Raw genomic sequence first — 12,152 nt, forward strand, 5'->3', positions numbered from 1 at the left:
TTGTTGCCTGAAACAGTATTCCTTTTTATATAAGGTCGCGGTTATCCTGACTGTGGCTTTTTGGCCGATCCTTGAACGCTGGCACTGCCCTTTAAGATGTGCTCCTGCATTTTGCCAGAATGCGCTTTCTTCCGATGTCAAGAAGCCACTGACGTTGAGCTCTTGAGTCTATGATGCCAACGCTTTCGTTTGGACTGCTTTGCGTGCTCTGTTTGTCCTGCCACGTCTCCTAAACGGTTAGCTTATGGTGCTCAAGTTCAACACTCTACCATTTTATAGACAACTGCGCTTCATGCACCACACCCAGGCTGGTATTAACAATCGCCTTTAATTTGTGCAAGAGGGGTCGCCTTGACAATCCATGGTGAGGGCTCAACCATTTTTGGGGTGCAATTTCCCACCCCCCCCCCCCCCCCCCACCACGACTGCTCAAACGTCTCTTTGCCCAACGCCATCAATTATTTAATTCGGTGACGACCTGCTCGAATTTTTGACACGAGGTTTTGACTGGCATGTACGATGCAAGTTACTACCTTGCAGGCTTCTCGAACCACGCTTTGCCAAGACCTGGTTACTGTTGCACAATGTTTTAAGCTGGTTTCTTGCTCGGGAGTTCTGGAGCCAGGAATGAGTTCACATTTTTATGGCAACCACCAAAAAAAAAAGCCCATGGTGGTGGCTTGCTAACGCCCAGAAAGATACATGGCAGAGTGGACCCTACTGACCTCATCCCTTGGTAACGAGACTTTAAAGGTGATCAACCTGCTGCCCACACCCCTTACATTTAGTGTTTTTCGGTAAAGTCACGTAGGTAAAAAAATTAAACAATTCACGACGTTTCGGAGGCAACGCCAAGCTCTGTGGGAGTCGCCTGCTCGACCTGACACTGCTTGAAGGAAACCCAACGCATGATTGTAGATCTGTGCTTGAGCGATGTTGGACTGTCCCAGTTCCATTCACCCATCACGGTATAGTTCACTATGATGGTTTGGCATTTGGAGGGGGGTGACCTAGGAAATATTAACAATTTGTGGGGGAGGCAATTTAACAAATTGCATGGCAACGTCGACAACAGATGGGGCATGATGGCCGTGACTACCAGTAGTGCATAACTGCTATCAAAAGTTTAAGGGCCCCCGCAGCCTCCAACCCAGCTTGATGGGAAAAGCTCCGAGTGGTGGTCGTTGACATTGGGAGCAATTTCGGTTGGCGTGCCGTACTGAACCTGGCGACCCAAGTTCAATTCCTGCGTGTGACCATTCTCCTTGAAGCGGTCCTTGGCCTCTAGGTAGACTTGGCTAAAAATGAGTATCTGCTGAGGTGTGTACACATTGCCACTATGAAGGCAAAGGCGGCTGCGCGTGGTGCTGGCTACCCACCCCCTCGTGTTCTGTACCGGCCTTAATAGGTGCTCGCTAACAACACTTGCCCCAACAGTCCGTTCAGGCTAGACGGGGGGGATCTTTGTTTGGGGCGCCTTTACCAGAGTGCTGTAATTGAATGCCGCTTACATTTTGGTGCGAATTGACTGCACTTCAAACTTTGATGCAGCCCAGGGGAAATCACCTCGGTACGTGCCTGCACAATAAGAGCCACATTACTTGCGATTACAATTCATCCCCCCCCCAACCCTACACCATGAATACAGGAGGCTCTGTTGACTTAACTTTCGGGACTGCAGGAAATCATTCCTGCAGGCTGAGGCCTCGCTGTTCGCACGCGTGGTTCCCAGCAGCTCTGGGGCGCTGCTGCTGCACGACACACTTGAGGATCTCCTGCCGAGACTCGTGAGCTCGCCTATTGATGCGACTGCGTGTGCATGTTTGGAGCCGATGGCGTGCAACCGTGCCAGGCGTACATGCCGTTCGGAGATCACGACTGATGGTGAAATCCCCCTGTGGGGGGGAAGGCAGGAACGTTGCTTGATGGTCACTTCCACGTGTGAGTAGAATACGTGGACAATCTGACATTTGTACCGCTCGCTTCATTTGATTTTCGCACGCGTGACGTTCTATCCGCCTCCCGTGACTGCCATTGTGACGTAGTTTCCTGCCTTTGTGACGTTGATCCCTGCTATTGGTCGTCATCCGTCGGAAGTGACGTGCCCTACTGAAGCCTGCTGTACGTTTCTTATCGGTCAATACATTGTCTCCAAATTTGGTTTCCATTTCGAACCATCGGGGAGATGGAGCGGGCGGGATCGGAACGGTAACTGTCTCTTAACCTGGGGTGCACGCACCCCCTGGAGGTACGAGACCTGGCCAAAATCTTTACAGAAGGTACATCCTCGTAACGCAAATTAAGCACGGTCACGCAAGCAGAACTTTGTTTCATCAAACCTATGTAATTATGATACGTGATGAAATGTTTAACGGTTAGAAAGACCAAAGGGGGTGATGCAAGGCTGCAGTGAAGGTTAACAACCACTCGACTAACTAGACCGTTGAAGCGCGAGGCACGGCGACGCCTCTTGGGTCTTGGCTGACCCTCCATCAGTGGGATGGATCGTGGCAGCCGATGAAGAAGATGCTGGTGGCCTGACGTTATGGGCCTGAACGCCTTTCAGCAAAGCGCAATAGGGGGGGGGGGGAGGGGTGTCGAGCGTTCGCGTGCTGCATTCGCCGCTTGAAACTCCGGGTTCGGTGAGTCACTCGGACGCGTGACAACCGTGCGTATGAATGCGTCGTCGTCTAAGTGCAGCGGGATTGATGCATTTCGGGGAGTGAAAGTGAAGCCCCCCCCCGTCCCCCGTGATGTCATCCTTAATGTCATAGCGCTCGGGCAGTGCGGGAGCCCGATACGGGCGTCGTCGACACAAAGCAATGTAAGCATTAAAACAAAAAGCCGCTCCTGCCACTTCTGACTGCATGAGCGAGCACATTAGAATAATTGCAGCCGAATCGTTGATAAACGCGCATATATATTCGCGTATATGCACGTTTGTCCATGCACGCTACACATTCTGTTGCGCATATGCCTGAAAATATATTCCAAATGCTGGTTATACGATGCGAATTTGTTTGCTGGATATTGCCAATTTGTGCAAGCGGGCATGTTTACATTCTCAAGATTGGATGAATATATAAGATTCACGTTTCGGGAACGGGCTGGTCGCCCATGAAAACTCTGTTCGGAACATTTCCACAATTGTTAAGACCAATTTGTTGTGCGAGTGCGTGTGTACGTGCATAGACACACTGAATTAATCGCTATGTCCCTCTTTGCTATGTTGACTGAAATTGCAAGTTGGGGAAGAACACACCATTTTATCGGCTGTAAATTGCACGCACTCAAAGCTTGGCTTTTGCTTTTGCCAAAGAGGGCATTTGCTGTGTAAAAAAAAACAACAGCCAGCGAACAAAAAGTCAATCTCGTGTGGCCCCGATACCGGCTGAGTCATTTTGATTTTTGGGAACAAAATCCTTGCCATCGGATTTGAGATCTGGAAAACGGCACCCGACAATGTGAAGAACACTGGAACACGAGCATGTGGGAAGTTGTGATCATTAATATTATTATTTCTCAAGGTAAAGCTAAGCTGGTTAAATGGCCCTGCTATTAGTGCTGCGTCCATGAGATCATGAGTTAAACATCTCGACTTGGCTCAATCAAGCCCATCATCGTAATTCCTCCACATTAAGAGGCTGCGTAGTGGCGCGAGCGGCGGTAAAGTGGTTCGGGGCCGTCCATAAATGACGTCACGCGATTTTGAAGATTTTTGACCCCCCCCCCCCTTCGTCACACGGCGTCACAAAAGGTCAAACCCCCCCCCCCCTCAAATATGACGTCACAAAGCTCTGCCCCCCCCCCCACCCCAAAATAAAACATGCTTCAAATCGCTTTTAACGATTGCCATTATAGTGCGTATTTAATGTGACGCTGCACTCTAATGTTATAGGAGAAAACATTTATTAAACAGTGAATTTAATTAAGTAGAACGTGTTGTCGACATTTATTTAAAGTTGCGCATTTTGATGTGACGTCACATTTCTCAAACGCCCCCCCCCTCGTCACAAATGTCTGACCCCCCCCCCCCTCTGGGTGCGTGACGTCATTTATGGACGGCCCCTTACCGCTCTGTGCGACGAATTCGGCGATCCGAGTTTGATGCTGTATATTTGGAGTGTGCATGTTCCCCCCGTGGTCGCGTGGATTTTTCTCCAGGTTCTCCGTTTCATTTAGAAACATGAATTCAGAGTATTTGGCTGCTATACATTTCCACGCGATAAGCCACTTCGTTGCGCTATCATTTGTGGCCAGGTCGCTTCTGCAAAAGAGCTATGTAGCTCAGTGGACCCTTTGCCTGGTCAAAATTGTTTTTTGCCTAACATCAGTGGCGAGTGATATCAGAAACGTTCTGCCCCTTCCCAGATGCCCCCTCCCAGATGACCTTTTCCAGATGCCCCCAAATCGCATTGACCGGCGCGGTGAAAAATACCAAATAAATACCCACAACCCAAAATGGCGTGGAGCAGTCATCCGTCGGTGAATTGAGAATGTCTGGATTTCGTTTTTCATTGTTGCGAGGCTGCAACACTGTGTGGGAATTTCGCGGTGATTATTCCATGCACGTACATGTTCTTTCCAAGGGAACGTGAAGTTGGCACCACTGACTCTGTGTAACATTTGTAAGCATGTCCGTATTTTGAACTTATTTCGCACCGTACCGAGCCAACCGTGCAAATCGGTGGTGCGGGGGGGGGGGGAAGGACGCCACATTAAACACACAAATCAGTTCTAAAGAAATTAATTTGTCAATCTAGATGATGATTTAAAATGGCACCGCTCCAGTGGCTTCCGAATATCGGAAGGATGAGCGTTCCAGACGGCCGCAGAAGCGCATATGGAAGCGCGCGATGCGGGAACCGTCTTTTCTCGATGGCTAATCGAAACACCTGCTTGGATCATGGAGACAATTTGAATGCATTCTTAAATAATAGCCCCGCGCGGTGCGGTGTGTGCGTTCTTTCAAAACTCTGACTCGACGTGCGACGTTCGACGAGATAGCTGGGCACTGACGCATTAATTGCATTGAAATGTTGACATTCATTGAGAGCAATTATCATCGCATGTGGTTGTGACTTCCGCATCATAGAAGGGCCTCGTGTGTGGGCGTCAGCACGCAGCCCCGCCTGCGATGGCTCCGTGGTTGACACGAGCGATGCGAGGGTTGCGAAGTTCTTAATTAAAAATTGGAAAGCCACCCCCACCCCCCACGCTATTCCATGGAGAGATTCACCAAGCCAAACAACCGAAGCACTGTCTTATATAGGTATACGTCTCCGATGCGTTGCCCAGGTGTGTGTGTGTGTGAGTGTTTTCCCCCCTCCGCTGTTTCCTATGAATACGTTGATGTCCCGTGTGTATGCGCATTATTTTTTGTTCTTGATTTTTTTGTGTTCTTCCCAATTATATTGGAACCGTGGCTTATCGGCTTAGTCACGAGACAAAGGACAGTTCCTTTTGACATTATCATGCATCGCAAGGCACCAACACCGCCGGTGAGGGAATGGCATCGGGCAGGTGGCACCACAGATTTATACTTGTTTAAGGGAGAGTAACACAGGTAACTCTCGCTATGTATCTTGGTAATATCTGTCTGCTAATATGTCTGTCTATAGTTTTCTGGTTAGATTTTATGTCGCTATTTCATTATACCTGATGATGATTGCTTGTGTTGCAATCGAAACGTCGTATTCTATTATTTAATTTAATTTATTATTTTATCTTTAGACGTGACTTAACCGAAAGAACCAAATAATAATTCCTGCAGTCACGAAAGTTCTAAAATTAAGATTGTTCAAGGGACCTTTCAAATGCTTCTCGTCCACCTTTGCAATGCCCTCCTACACAAACGGCGAAACATCGAAACGACAACAATGTATTCATGCTCACGATTGGAAATGTCGTATTAATTCAAATCACATTATGGTGGTGTTTTTTGTGTGTGTGTGTGTGTGCAATCAATGGTGATCAGGTTATACGACCACTTGAGCTGGGCTATAATCCGATTATTTTCTGGGATCAATTACTCTACCGACTGCCAATTCCATTACTTGGCCACTCGGAATGTACGAACATAGTTGGGGGGGACAAAAACAATCTCACCTCTGTCCTAACGTGTGCCGCTGGACGGGAGGTACAGTAATGGGCGTGGCTTGTTGGGGGTTTCCCGCCTTCAGGAGGCAGGGTGTCAGGGCTCTCGTAATTGACCAAATCAAGTACAGTAGTTGATTTTAACTTTTAGTCGATCAATCGTCTCAGCTCTAACTACCATCATCCAGCTCAACTCGAGAACATCTTCTGAGCATGAGTTATTACCTGGATTTGAACCCCACATCTCAGCAGTGCCGGTTTATTGCTCTGATATAGTAACATATTAAATACCCAGACAGTTAGTCCCCTTCCCCCAGACTGTATCCGTTCCTCAACATAAAATGTGTACTTTTTGTTGTTGTTTACAGCTCCCATTGGCCATCTGGGAGTGCATTTTTCCCAGCAGCATTTGTTCCCGAACCGGCAAACGCCGGCGCCGTTTCGACATTTCATGCATCATCGGCGGTCACTCGCGAGTTTGGTTTCATTAAACCAATTAATCCAATGCCGATGAAGAAAATCCACTCCCGAAGGCCACGCGACCGATGATGGGATGTGAAAAAAAACCTTCACACTTTTTTTTACGTGAAAGGACAGGTAAAAAAAAGGAAGACCGTGGCAGTATCTGCTTCGTAATGTGACTTATATAAGTCACGTAGATTTTTTAAAATAAATAATAAAAATTTCAATAGAAATTAATTAATTTATAATTTTATTTCATTTAAATAAATAATAACAATTATAATAGAAATAAAATGATTTATTATTTTGTTTTATTTCTATGAAATTTATTATTATTTATTAAAAATTGTACCTACGTGACTTTACCGAAAAAACCTAAGAGTATGAATCCCTGCAGTCACGAAAGCTTCGAATCTAGAATCGCCACTTATAATTTTACACAACGACGTGATATAAGTATTTATCTCTAGGAGCCATTGGGGGTGCCGTGGCTGCGATGACAGGGAAAGGAACGCAACGGCGAGACGTAATCACCTCCCAATCCCACGCTCACCACCCCGCCCCTCCCGAATCCTCACTCATCATACATCAACACAGACTTCACTAGGCTCGTGTTCAATTGTGCGTGGTGCCGTGATGTGTGTCTTCGAGCCGAGACGGCGTATAATGCGATTTTTTTTGTAGCTCCACTTAAGGCAGCGGGTCCATACACAACACCGAGTCCTTACACCGACAACGATGTTACAAGCCCTGCTGTCATTCCACTGCTGGATGAAGGCTTCCGCATGCCTTTTCAGTCAACAGGGCTGTCGATTCTTCGCCACGCTGGTGCGTGACGGATGACGGGTGAAGAGGACAAAGGAAGGATCAATTCACTTAGCACTCGCCAAATCAGTTTTTTTTTGCATTTCACACCAGATCTGCAGTTGCCTGTTGTAATAATACGCGTAAAAAAAACTCAACGTGGGATTTGAGTGAACGGTGATTTACGCCGAAAACATGGAAATGGTCGAACGGCACAATGCAGGACTCTCCTGAAAAGGAGTCCTGAGACTCTGACTTTTCTAAATCAAGGACATCGTCCGTAATAATAATGGGCCCGTGTATAGAGCGTCGTTCATCCGGAGGCCACAAGACTCTGGACAAAACACACGCGCGCATGGAGGCCAGCACCAATAGAATCCAACCCCAAAACAAAGGATTCAATAATACCTGCCATGACTTCACAAGGGGGTAGAAACTGGGACAGTGGTTCGTGTTCTGCACTAGGAGCTCGGCCACCTGAATTCGTATTCCCGGACACGACTCACGTAGGTGGCGATTCACACCTGAACCCATCCTGAGTCAACCCCTTCACCAATCCACTCTGACCAGGGTCGTAAAAACAAGGTGCGTATGTAGTGTGTTCTTTCTCCCTCTAAGCCTGCGTACTTTACTACGCGTCTCGTCGTACTCATTGACATGGAAATGTTTTCTCTAACCCCTCCCTCTCTCTGCCTCCGCCCCCCCTCTGTCTTTTTAAGGCCACCCCACAGAGACGATCACCCCTCTCTGTACCTGTGTTGCTCTCTCTCTATGTATCTTGGTGATATCTGTCTGCTTATATGTCTGTCTATAGTTTTCTGGTTAGATTTTATGTCGCTATTTCATTATACCTGATGATGATTGCTTGTGTTGCAATCGAAACGTCGTATGCTATTATTTAATTTATTATTTTATTTTATCTTTATACGTGACTTTACCGAAAGAACCAAAGAATAATTCCTGCAGTCACGAAAGCTCCAAAATTAAGAAGGTGCGTATGGTCTAACAACCCCCAACGACTGACACGGCATGGGGGAGGCATTCATCCAGCAGTGGATTGACGAAGAGCTGTGAATTATTAGGAATTAGTTCACGACTCCACTGGATATGTAGCGACTATCAAACTTGGGGCTTTCTTGGGCACATCTAAATTTTAGTTTTTTACGTCATCAGATCTCACACACTTCAGGTCGGTGTTCTTCATTGCAAGGCCCGTGGGCCGCTGACGGCACCTGGGTGGCCTTTAGTGCGGCCCCCGACAATACACAAGGAGTGACAACATCCCCCATCATCATCCCCCATCATCATCATCGTGCTGCTCTCAACCCCCCCCCCCCCCCAATGGTTTCAAACTCGTGGCGGCCCTCAAACTGATGATGTCGTATCGGCGAAAGTGGCCCACCTTCTCCCCCCAACCCCCCTCTCTGAAAATGAGTGAAGGACACTACTCTCCTGCCCTCCCAACAACCCAACATGGAGTTGGGCCAAACATCCCAAGGCAGGGAGCCTGCTGATACGTGAGCTCGAGACTCAGCGAGGCCTCTTTGCGAAGATTAAGATCCATTGTTGTTGTTGTTTAACGATGTAAGCCGCGCGTGGTGTGCGTCACCCTCCACAGCCTCGTCTTATCCTCCGGTTTCCGGCACCTTTGATGAGCAAGGTGATGATAATGATATACTGGGGTCACGGGGACAACTTTGATGATTCTCTCGTGGCTTCTCAAGCGGCGTCTGCGCTAATCAGTGCAGCGCACAAACAAAGACAAATACCCCCCGTATAGCCTCAACATGCTGTAGGGGCAAGGTGCTGCTAGCGAGTAGCACCTATGAAGTCAGGAACGGCACGCGAGGCGGTGGGTGGCCAGCACCACGCCCGACCGCCTTTGTCTCCCCAGTGGCGATGTTTACTACACACCGCACCAGGTACTAGTTTGAGGCTGAGTCGACCTAGGAGAGGCCCAGGACCGGTTCAGATAATCCTCACCGGTGTTGGGCGTGAGCGGAAATCGAACTCGGGTCGCCGGATTCGTAGCGCAGCGAAGCGCTAACCGCTACACTACCGCTGAGAGTCCTTCACAGAACGTTGGGTGGGAATGTTGCTCGCAATCACCTCTTGAAAAGCAGTCGCGACACACTTTTGCGGTTGCGTGGCCCAGAATCCCATTGCCAGGCCGCTTTTGTCTCGCCCGGTTCTGAAGATTAACGACCAACACACAGCCCCCAGGTACAACACAGGCAACCCACACACGATAACAGCTACGCACACAAAAAATACACTGCCTGGGCTCGTCCGGGATTTGAACCCGGGACCTCTCGCACCCGAAGCGAGAATCATACCCCTAGACCAACGAGCCAGCCGATGGATGAAGACTGATATCCACTGAACCATACTCAGCGGAGTTCGATGCCTGGCCGCGAATAACAACCAGCGAGTGCTTTGGTGCGGTGTGAATCTTAGCAAAGGGGTCATCCATAAATGACGTCACGCACCTAGGGGGGGGGGTGGAGGGGTCAGACATTTGTGACGATGTGTGACGAGGGGGGGGGCGTTTGAGAAATGTGACGTCACATCAAAATGCGTAACTTTAAACAAATATAGACAACAGGTTCTACTTAATTAAATAGACTTTTTAATAAATGTTTTCTCCTACAACATCAGAGTGCAGCGCCACATTAAATACGCACGACAATGACAATAGTTTAAAGCGATTTGAGGCATGTTTTATATATTTTTTGGAGGGGGGCAGAGCTTTCTGACGTCATATTTGAGGGGGGGGGGTCTGACTTTTTGTGACGTCGTGTGACGAAGGGGGAGGGGGGTCAAAATCGTCCAAAAGAGTGTGACATCATTTATGGACGGCCCCAAAGTGTGTACCGACATGTAAGAACGCAAAAATGCACGTACACAAAAAACGCACTCGCGCACTCAACGAAAATAACAACAACAAAATAAATAAACCACAGTACATACACAGAGCAGGACGTGAAGTTGTGGATGTGGGGCCAAGTGCGGTGAGAAAGCAGCAATTAAAACCGTCATGGCTACACGAGGTTTGTGGCGTTGCGAGGAGTAACGAACGATCGGACGTCTTTTGTCGTTGGGGCCGTCCATAAATGACGTCACGCGATTTTGGACGATTTTTTACCCCCCCCCCCCCTTCGTCACACGACGTCACAAAAAGTCAGACTCCCCCCTAAAATATGACGTCACAAAGCTCTGCCCCCCCCCCCCAAATTAAACATGCTTGAAATCGCTTTAAACTATTGTTATTGTAGTGCGTATTTAATGTGGCACTGCACTCTGATGTTGTAGGAGAAAACATTTATCAAACAGTCTATTTAGTTAAGTTGAACGTGTTGTCTATATTTATTTAGAGTTGCGCATTTTGATGTGACGTCACATTTCTCAAACCCCCCCCCCCCCCTCGTCACACCTCGTCACACCTCGTCACAAATGTCTGACCCCCCCTATGTGCATGACGTCATTTATGGACGGCTTGTGAAGTCATGGGGCGGGGAAGTCGAACTCTGGCAGGGCACAGGTTCCCGGTCCGCCGGCTGGCTCGTTTGACTCGAGGGGTATGATTCTCGCTTCGGGTGCGAGAGGTCCCGGGTTCAAATCCCCGACGATCCCCAAAATAGTGCTTATTTTTTATGAGGTCACAGGGTTATTTACATTATTTCGGTAAAGCCACGTAGACACCCTTTTGTGTCAAACCACTGCTGGGTGAAGGCTTCTGACCAGCGCTGTGTGTCAGTTTGGGGTTAGTGAAGGCGACCATAAACGTTGGAGCATGGGACATACAGCAAAACATGTATTTTCTTGCACTGATAAGGTAACCTGTTATGCATCGCGATCGGCCATCCTAGGCACTAAGCTCAACCTTGCATAGATTCGGCGATCTGACGAGATCGGGTATACAACAACAACAACCGCCATTCGCCACTAAGTGGCGGTGACGTCAACACGACGCTTGTGCCAGGCTAGGTGCACGTTGAGGCTACCACGTGAAGTGTTGAACGCCCGCTGGCACGAGGTCACGTGGCAGACTCAGCAGGTGCCACGGGTCGACTGACTGAGACGACTGGCTGATGCACCACCTGTGTCCCCTACTGTGCCAACTTGCTGTGCTTTAGCCCCACGGCGCTCCGCTCGTTGTTGTGAGCGTCGCTCCTCCGCCCTCTGTTGTTGCTGGAGGGCGACTGCCTCCAACTGCCCAGGAGCGTCCTTCACGAGCCTCCTCCACAGAGGCTGATCTTGACACCGCTGGTACCAGTCATCGGTATACACACGTACACGCGCGCACGCACACGTGCACACGTGGGATTTACATCTGCCAACTCAATCGCCTCAATTGATTTTAGATAGAAAGTTATCGATTTCTGACCAGGGGTTAATTTCAGCCGGGTGTATCTGCGTCAGACACCGCGAAAAAAAGTCTTCTCCCGGCACACCACATCCATGATACGTCTCCATCATTATGGCTACCAGTCGCGTGCCGACTCGAGCGTGTCCACCTCCGATTAGCACGGCGGTTGGAAACGTACGGTCCGAAAGAAGTTCGACATACATACATATTACATACCAGCGAGCAGGGAAATATCCGGTGGGAAAAATTAACCACTGTTTATGACCAAACACGCGATGAAAGTTAATTAGAATGTGCATTTAAATGGAACGTCTCGTAAATTGATTCAATTTTATTGATTTACTTTTCCTACGAATAACGAGGTTTCCAACTGTGTGTATCGGCCCAGCCCCCGAGGGCATTCGACCTCCGCGGTTTGTCT

At 48.5% G+C, this 12,152-nt stretch overlaps 1 non-coding gene across 1 annotated transcript; it reads right to left on the bottom strand.

Annotated features, from left to right (window-relative positions):
• Positions 1–9,643: 9,643 nt before the first annotated feature.
• Positions 9,644–9,715, bottom strand: TRNAP-CGG (transfer RNA proline (anticodon CGG)). The gene has a single exon. It is a non-coding gene; the product is annotated as a tRNA-Pro (tRNA).
• Positions 9,716–12,152: the final 2,437 nt, after the last annotated feature.

This window comes from Lampetra planeri, chromosome 19 (genome assembly GCF_965212315.1).
Source record: "Lampetra planeri chromosome 19, kcLamPlan1.2.h2, whole genome shotgun sequence".
Classification (NCBI taxonomy): Eukaryota; Metazoa; Chordata; class Hyperoartia; order Petromyzontiformes; family Petromyzontidae; genus Lampetra; species Lampetra planeri.